Consider the following 10471-nt stretch of genomic DNA (forward strand, 5'->3'; position numbering starts at 1 on the left):
CATCTGCACTATTCTGGTGTCCTAGGCTGGCATCGTAAGTGTATATCCACCGCTCGAGCTGCTTATAAAACTATTAGAATGAAGTTCGCAGATCGCTGTTCTGTCTCTTAGGAAATCAATGGATTTTACACGTCTTTTTAAGTCGGAAACATATGTACCCTCAATCACAGTTCCCGCATTTTTCTCTACTTTTATGCATTCTCAGACAATTTAAGTGATTTTTTAGATTTTACAGATTTCGTTGTATTTCCCTCAATTTTACGTATTTATCATGAATTTGTCGTAATTATACCAGGTTTTACTCGATCTTTACCAATTTTATGTCATTTTTCAGATTTTTTTGATATTTTTTCGTATGTACGTCATCATATTGCCAGCATACGCATATGAAGGTATTTGCATGTCCTATACACCTAAAAAATCCCTCTTCCCGATGGTCTACATGCATGCATTTTGAATACAAAGATCAGAAGAAGTAGAGCGACACCTGCCTCGTAGTTAGATGAGACTCAAAGAGTGGTGCAGATTGGAAACTTGTAGTCTGGAAACAAATCTGTGTACTGCTATGACACACCACAGAGCTTGTCTGCAGAGTCATGCAGCGACGGACCTGATGGAAACTCAAAGTCTGGTGCAGTTCTACACATTCATCAGACTTCCACTGTGCCATGTAGGAATCTGCAACATGGAGTTGACAAGTGCACGGAGTTCATTTCTGCTGCGACTCTGATATTTTTTTCCATAAGTATATGCTCTTATTGCTTACCAGATTAGCTTCGCTACTTTTGTTTAGACTTTCCAATTGTGATATGTCAAGCCGAGATATTTTCTCCCTGCCCTACTACTGTTTCTACACTGAAGAGCCAAAGAAACTGGTAATCTGCTTAATATCGTGTAGTGCCTTTGTTTCTACACTGAAGAGCCAAAGAAACTGGTAATTTGCTTAATATCGTGTAGTGCCTTTGAGAGCACGCAGGAGCGCCGCAGCATGACTTTACATGGGCTCGACTAATATCTGAAGTAGTGCTGGCGGTAACTGACACCATGAATGCTGAGAGCTGTCCATAAATCCGTAAGAGTACGACGGGATGGAGAACAAGTCCGTCGGAATGCACAATGGATATGAATGGGTGCAGGTGATCAGGCAGAATGCTTACGTACGTGTCACCTGCCAGAGTCGTATCTAGACGTGCCAGGGGTCCCATATCACTCCAACTACACACGCCCCACACAATTACGCCGGCCGGTGTGACCGTGCGGTTAAAGGGGCTTCAGTCTGGAACCGCGTGACCGCTACGGTCGCAGGTTCGAATCCTGCTTCGGGCATGGATGTGTGTGATGTCCTTAGGTTAGTTAGGTTTAAGTAGTTCTAAGTTCTAGGGGACTGATGACCACAGAAGTTAAGTCCCATAGTGCTCAGAGCCATTTGAACCATTTGAACACAATTACAGAGCCCCCACCACCTTGAATAGTCTCCCACTGACATGTAGGGTCCATCAATTGATAAAGTTGTCTCCATACCCGTACACGTCCATCCGGCCGATACAATTTGAAACGAGACTCGTTGGACCAGGTAACATGTTTCCAGTCATCAACAGTCCAATGCCTGTGTTGACGAGCCCAGGCGAGGCGTAAAGCTTTGTGCCGTGCAGTCGTCATGGGTAGACGAGTGGACCTTCGGCTCCGAAAGTCCATATCGGCGATGTTTCGTTGAATGGATCGCACACTGACACTTGTTGATGTCCCAGCGTGTGCTGCAATTAGCGGAAGGGTTGTACTTGTCACGTTGAACGATTCTCTTCAGTCGTCGTTGGTCCCGTCCTTTTCCCGGCCGCAGCGATGTCGGAGATTTGATGTTTTACCGGATTTCTGATATTCACGGTACACTAGTGAAATAGTCGTACGAGAAAATCCCCACTTCATCGCTACCTCGAAGATGCTGTGTCCCATTGCTCGTGCGCCGACTATAACACCATGTTCAAACTCACTTAACTCTAGATAACCTGCCATGTAGCAGCAGTAACCGAACTAACAACTGCGCCAGACACTTACTTCTCTTATATAGGTGTTGCCGACAGCAGCGACGTATTCTGCCTGTTTACGTATTTCTGTATTTGAATACACATATCTACACCACTTTGTTTGGCGCCTCTGTGCATATAACAACGGCATTTCAGATAACTTGGATATCAATACCTTTTATCACTTAACTGCAAAAGTTTCACTGGAAACGTATCGTAACAATGCACTTCTCCTTTTAAGAATCCCGAATGTAGTAAAAGGTACATAATTTTATTAAAAACAGCTACGACAGTTATGAGTATTACACCTAACGATTGAAATACCCTTCGCGTACTATGGCTTGCTGACCATCACGTTTCACTATCTCGAACAGCTTAGGAAACGTTACACTACACTCGAAACACTGAAGTGCAAATAATTTAAATAGAAACAAATATGCAAAATGAGTACAAAAATTATCTACAAAATTACAAACGAAACTATATTTTTATTTATTCACTTAACCTGAGCTGTTTCAGGCTAGCTACCACTTGTCACCACTGCACGGCGCTAGCGTGTGTGTTTATGTTTCGTCAACTGTTAAGTGGGGTTGTGTTACTGTTAAGTGGGGTTGTGTTTACTATAGTGTCGTTTTCAATTTATTTTTCTAAAATAATGGAGTGGTCAAGGCAACAAATTGTTGGCTCAAATGGCTCTGAGCACTATGGGACTTAACATCTATGGTCATCAGTCCCCTCCCCCCCCCCCCCCCCCCAACAAATTGTTGATTTAATTGCCATGTACCAGGGGGAGGATTGCTTATGGAACGTCCGGAGCAAGGAATATAAAATCACTGTTAAAAAACATGATGCACTTGCAAAAATTGCAGCAGCTTTTGGCATGGACAAGGGGTAGGCTTACAGGCGTGAGAAAAGAAAAATTATTTCCAGCAGACCATCTGGTAGTGATGCAGACACTGCATATGATTGCAACTGGTTCTGCTATCGGCTGCTGCAGTTCTTGGACGATGTTCATGAGCCGAAGGAGACAACAGATACTGTGGAAAATGAGGTACGAAAATTATGCTTGTCTTTATTTGTATTTTATGGTATACAGTCACATTCACCCATAGTTATTTTGCCACGGAACACTTCCTCGTGAGCTTAAAAATTAGTTAGCAAACTCGTCTCGAATTTGTTTATTCGTGGAAGCAGCTTTCCTTGGTATATTCTGTGCGGTACACTTCCTCGTGAGCTTAAAAATTAGTTAGCAAACTCGTCTCGAATTTGTTTATTCGTGGAAGCTTTCCTTGGTATATTCTGTGCGGTACACTTCCTCGTGAGCTTAAAAATTAGTTAGCAAACTCGTCTCGAATTTGTTTATTCGTGGAAGCAGCTTTCCTTGGTATATTCTGTGCTGCGATGAAAACTGATGCAGTGTCATCTCGTCTCCATTTGCCTGGAATCATCTCACGTGTTTGTAAATCGTACGAATCGAAGCTCCCATGTGGGGTGTATTGGTTCCTTGCCTCAGCATTTCGCCTTAAAAAATTGTGGAGACATACAGCTGTTAAGTGTGACAGTTTTTGCCTTCTCCAGTTGTAGTAACATAGGTTTTCTAAACAAAGGAAACCTGAAGCCAGGATGCCGAAAGTGTTCTCAACAACCATTCTGGCCCTAGAAAGTCTGTAATTAACAACTCTCTCTTTTGAACCTTTAACATGTTTTCCCGGGTAGGGTTTCATAATGTTTTCCTGTAAGGGAAAAGCATCGTCTGCTACAAAAACATATGGTAGGGCCTTTCTGCCACCTGGTAAGCATTCAGCTTGTGGCAAGTTAAGTTTCTTTTTGTTAATTAATTCACTTATGCTCGCATTTTTGAACACACGACCATCTGATATTCTGCCTTGGCAGCCGATATCTGCGTACAAAAAGTTGTAGCTGGCATCGACGACAGGAAGCAGCACAATGCTGAATGAACCTTTATAATTATACTCGTAATATTCACTTCCACTACCAACAGGGCACTATAGCACGAAAAGTTTCCCGTCAATTGCTCCGACACAATGGGGGAACTGAAGAATCTGTGAGAACAAACATGCTGTTTCACACCAGACGTTTTCAGTCGCAGGTATCTGAAAGAAATAAATTTGATTTCAGGTTTCCGTACATTCGCCAGAGGGCACAAATGAAGATGAAGAGGTTGCGGCTGGACCTTCCAGTCCTCCACCACGAGAAATTAGAAGGATGAGCGAGAAAAAAGATAGCGTCTCAATTATTAAAAAGCTACAAAAGAAGAATAGAACAAGAACTATGAATGTAGTACATATGGGCAGTATGTGGCATCAGTTTTACGGAAATTGCCAGAGTCAGAAAGAGCAAAAACAATGGCTTTGCTTAATGAAGTGTTAATGAAACAGCATGTAGCGTATTTGGAAAGTCAGCTGTCGACAGTGGGTATGAATGTGGCAGGGCCATCATCATCATCAAGTATTAATTCCCCTGTTACATTTAACGAGTTATGAAGACAGTGACAACACAATTGAAGAAGTTGTGTTTGATGAGATATGTTATGTAATTGAGAAATAATAACATTTCGAAAATATGCTTATTTAACGATGTTTTTCATTTACTTACCTTTACATAATCCTTCAGTACTTCCACCAGAGCTCCACATACTGCAGGTACTATTTCATATATTGCTTGCTTCGAAATGTGAAGCAAATACGCAAGGCTCTGAAATGAATCTCCTGTTGTCAGAAAAGGAAGAGTAACTGCAAGACTTTGGTTGACTGAAATCGCTTTCCTGAAATTCGTGTCTTTTTTAGAAACAAATGATGATATCATATTTGCCAGATATTCAAAATCGGTAGATGACATTCGAGTCAAGTTACGGAAGCCAGAGCCGTCTTCCATACCCAGCTCACGTAGCAAGTTATTTCCGCCAGTTCTTCTACAGAATGTTTTTCTCCACCAATGACGAGGACGCCTTTATTTTGTTTGTGTAAACCTTCTAGTATTAATAATGCAGCACCACATATCATTATTGTTTCTTCGACACCAGACATAACGCAGCAGCAGATGATACGAACAAAATAACACAAGGAGAACTGCAGACAGAGTGAAACACACAACGAGAAATGTTTTCCGCCAGTGTGGACGGAAACAGAGACCAGAAACTAAGTCGGAAACATTTGCGAAACATCGCAGAAAACAATGTTTCCAACAGAAACATGTTTCCAGTGGCAGTGTGTATGCGGCTTTACATCGGACCAAAGAACACACGGATCCATGTCAGTTAAATTTTGGATAGCGTACCATATTTACTTTTATGCAAATGACCCAGAAAAGTAACATTTACTATGGGATAATTATGCCTCGTATGCTAAAAGATATCGGAGGGAGAAGTCTGCTTAATTGTGGATTGACACATTCCAGGAAAACTTTTTTTATTAAAATGGCAGGACAAGCGTGTATGCCACTGCAGTTCGTGTATTTAACCATAAAAAACATAAATAAATAAAGTTTACAGTCACACAAAATAATCGTATAAATTATATTGTAATTTTCTAGATTTAATGACAATAAGAAGTCGATTTTCTTATGTCATTTGCTTTTACAAACCAACAAAATGGCACAGGAAATACAGTCCTCTTCACGCCATTACGCACCACAACACGTCTTAACAATAGTGTAATAAAAATCTTGTTAAATCTACTTCAAAAGTACTTCACAGTCGTGTTCTAGCTAATTGTTGGGCAGTGAAATCAGAGTTTATGTCAACGCCTGCCTACTGTGACTCGTCAAGTTGCCCTGCAGGGTAGTTCCTCGCCTACAGACTACATGCGGGTCAAACGAACAGTCGCCAATAGTTGCAGTGGCGGTCTTGTTTCGGTGTACACCACTCTATGCTACATTCCATTTCAGTTACTAATCAGATTTTGACAGATCAAGAAAGTAGTTTCAAAATCTTTTCTTGAATCTTTCTTGGCTGTTGTTGTTCGCCAAGGACATTATTATTTCATCTGTCGATGTTTTGTTACAAACGAAATAGGTATTGTCCAATGCACACTCCCTAAAGATTTTAAAGCAAGACAAAATGTATCACGAAAATTAGTGGCTGGAGGCAGTTTTAATAGTAGAAAGTCAATAAAAGAAGGAAAGTCACGACTTGTGATGTAACAATAAAATTTGAATATAATTGCTACTTTAGTCCTGAGAAAAATAACATAGGGCAAAAAACACCAACGCAGCTGCAAATAAAGACAGGCCAGTTAGGACGAAAACAGGGCAAAGTACGACTTCACCGTTGTTGGAACCAGCGTTGCCAACCCCAAAAGATAAAATTATGGCTCTTTGTATTTAAAATTATCGTTTTTATCTAATATAATCGTAAATTGATAATCTTATAAAAACAAAAACAATAATGCTGATAATATGACGTACACAATATTTGTTTTCAATTGCGAATGGCAAAGTCTTCTCATCTTTTAAAATTTTTATACATAAAACCTCCTAATTACGAACCAAAACGTCTCTAATCGCGATGCTAAGTACTAAAAATACGTTCAGAACCAGATAAACTCGAAAGTCTACAAAGCATCACAGATTTTATGCAAGGAAAACTCGCTAACCCCGATCGAAAAGTAGCACTGTGTACGTAATATAATTAAAATAATAATATAATTAAACTCACCCTAATAAGCATCGTTGTCGAACTCCACATCGGCGAAATCGGCGTCACTATCCCGATGAGATTCCTCCTTCTTAGCATAAATGTTCGACGTGTTCATTGATGCAATCATTGCACTGGTTGGTTCGAACTGTACACAATTCTTCACATGCTGGGAAGTGAGCATTACTGCGCTGAATGTACCAGAATGTAACTTATTTCTCAATGGTGTCTTCACTAGATTCATTTTTGAAAAGACCCGCTCACAATCAGCACTAGAATGTGGTAAAACTAATATATCTAGCACAAAGATTCCTATTTGGAGGAACTCTTGGTTACCATGAAGGTCCCTAGCGTTCTTTATGAACACCCAAAATTCGTCCACCTCTTTAGACCGTAGATTTTCGGGAAATTCTACATGTGGCAAGGCTCTCCACTGATCACCAATCATTTGCATAAGCCTTTTGTCTTTTGGAGAAATCCTCTGAACCGACTTTATAGGTGGAACAAGCGTTGACGGCCTTGCAGCACTTTTTGACAATGCTATTTCTGGTGTTAACCAACTCAACATTTTTAGAACAGAATTGTTGAAATCATACCGCTTTTTTATCTTACAACAAGATACTATAAGAAACTGTTGCACTCTGTAGTAGAAATCAGTCACTTTAGATTTTTGTGACATATTTTGAGATTGGCTCATGAAATCCATCACACCCACACCTAAATACATTTGCGTATAAGGCACAATTTGGGCTGGGTTTGCTGGATCTATGTCTGTCAAATCAGTTTTACTGATATAATCAGTAGACATATAGCAGAGAAGGATTTCTTTGTACGTTTTGCACATTCTATAATGCAAAGAGCAAATTACTAATTTCTCGCTTTGAAAATATTGATTCAGAGACACAAATTTCGGTAGAATCCACTCGAGAAATATAAAAAATACACGTACAAAGTTGTCCCCGAATGCCTTTGCTAACTGTTCAGCTACATACAGTCTTTCTTCTTCCCACTTGCAAGTGAAAAATAATTGCAATGCATTCCACTGTTCTAGAATACGTGAAACAACAGTTAACAAAGATAACCATCTTCCATGTTGTTTGAGACGGATGCAGTATCTTGTGAGGTTCGACATTACAAAACTGTTGGAATTCCACAAACTGGGCTATTCTTTTTGGACTATGCTTAAAGAATGAATATGTATCTCTTGCTGTGTCTTCACATAGTCTTGGTAATTGTTTGCAAGCCTCACTTGCACATAGATGCAATGAACTGACATATACATTTCTGTATAAAAATACCAGGAAAATCTCTAATTATTCGAATAGCAACAGAATTATCTTTCCCCATCATTCTGTTGCACCCATCCGAAACAAATCCTACTAAATTTTCAGGAGGAATATTATGTACTGACAAGGCTTTACGTACGAGATCGTACAAACGATTAGCAGTGGCACCTTCATGAGCGGCCTCTGCATTTTTCTCGTCAAACAGCTGTAACCACTGCCAAATTTAGTATGTATTTTGGAGCTATCTTCATCAAAATACCGCACACAAATACACAAATTTTTCGTAGCGGAAATGTCGGTAGATTCATCAATTATGAAACTGAACTTTTGTCTCCGTAAAACTTAATTCAGTTCATCCAAATGACATTTACCTATGACATTCTTTATCACCCCTGTGGCTTTTGTTCTACCCAACTGCAAGTTCTCACCTATTTTAGAATCGGGAAAGGCACTTTTAATTATATTTGTTAAGTGATTGGCGGTATTAATAGAAATGTTATGTTCTGCCAAAAATCCACATAGCAATATTTCAGCCCTCTTGCCCTGCTTATCAAATGTATCAGATGATTTTGATTGTGATGAAAAGTCAAGTTTCTTTTGTAGAGACCCGACACATTTTACGGCACTTCAATGTTTTTCCCTTTAGCGTGATTATTCACGACAGTCAACTCAGCACTGAATTCACATCTACGAACTTTACATCGAGCTTTATATGCATCATCACTGACAGGTTGTAGTCAATCCTTGAAAGATAAATCAGTCAACCATTCATTCGGAACTTTTGTTTCAAACGTTTTAATTTCAACTCGCCACGCAGCCTCAATTTCTTCTGTGGGGTCCGCGGAGAATCTACATCACTGTTGTCACTTTCCATTATTTATATTTGAATACACTACTACAGTATTTATTTAAAGAACACAACACTTTAATTTCCCTTAAGAACAAAAAATTAATATTCTTTAAAGAGCACAAAGACAACTACCCGTGCATTCAAGTCCCAATTTCACCAGCAACTGATGACGATGGCCTAGCCCTAATAGCCCATATTGTTGTGAAACAATATTTGTTAGGCGGTAAGGGTATTCCCCGGAAGCGAATATACAGTGTTAAGAGTCGTTGGACTGTTGCGGGGAGTGACGAGAGAAAAAGAGGAAATTGCTTATATTGAATGGAGTATGGACTTAAATATATGAAAACAGATTATTAACGTATGAAACTACTACAAGTATCAATTTATTTTCATTTTAAATCTTCACAAAAATTATCGTAGATTCCGCAATTATCAGCAATGTACTATCGTATATCGTGTTCAAGTTGTAATTATCGTATACCGCGATAATTTATCGTATGGTTGGCAACGCTGGTTGGAACTCAACAAAGGAAAATAATGTCTTTGCGAATGGAATGCGAGCGAGCTGAAACCACTTCTCGAACGGAGCGGTTTGCCAGCAATTCTCTTCTAGAACAGGGCACCATTTCGCTCGCTATGTGGCACCATTGAAGTTTTTGTGCACCACTCTGTATTACTGTAAAATGAACGATGCAGTGACTAATCCAGTAAAAATGCAAGTCAGTACACTGATAACAATGCTTTTCGCAATACCCGCTTTACGTTCAAATGGTTCAAATGGCTCTGAGCACTATGGGACTTAACAGCTATGGTCATCAGTCCCCTAGAACTTAGAACTACTTAAACCTAACTAACCTAAGGACAGCACACAACACCCAGCCATCACGAGGCAGAGAAAATCCCTGACCCCGCCGGGAATCGAACCCGGGAACCCGGGCGTGGGAAGCGAGAACGCTACCGCACGACCACGAGATGCGGGCCCGCTTTACGTCCGCCCACTTTGTGAGATATGTGACTCACTTCTGTTTCCTGGTGTGGTCACCTGCATTTGCGGACACATTTTAAGGTTCGGTATCGTAATGGTATTTCGACTATCTGACATGTGTGACGAAACTGAAATGTATAATCTTCTGCAAGAACACTGAAATGAGGCTGAAAATTCAATTTCCGCCCACTAGAAAACATATTCACCGTTAATCGCGTAGCGTGTCTCAAAACTGCATAATATCGCACAACAGAGGCAATGTAACAAAATCGTCTAATGTCTGGAGCTACCTACCTTCGTCTATTAGGATGTCTTACAGCAAAACAAAGCGTTGGTCCATTGTCTTGATCGAGTCTAAATTCCCGTGTCTTACCATTTGGAGTAGAAAGAAATGGTTCAAATGGGTCTGAGCACTATGCGACTTAACTTCTGAGGTCATCAGTCGCCTAGAACTTAGAACTAATTAAACCTAACTAACCTAAGGACATCACACACATCCATGCCCGTGGCAGGATTCGAACCTGCGACCGTAGCGGTCGGCCGGCTCCAGACTGTAGCGCCTAGAACCGCACGGCCACTCCGGCCGGCTTTATAGAGTAGAGACGTTACCAAGTTATGTACAATATTACCATATACCATGTTTGTTCAACTGTCTACTGAAGTCATGAACACTCT

The sequence above is a fragment of the Schistocerca americana genome, chromosome 2, assembly GCF_021461395.2.
Source record: "Schistocerca americana isolate TAMUIC-IGC-003095 chromosome 2, iqSchAmer2.1, whole genome shotgun sequence".
Taxonomy (NCBI): Eukaryota; Metazoa; Arthropoda; class Insecta; order Orthoptera; family Acrididae; genus Schistocerca; species Schistocerca americana.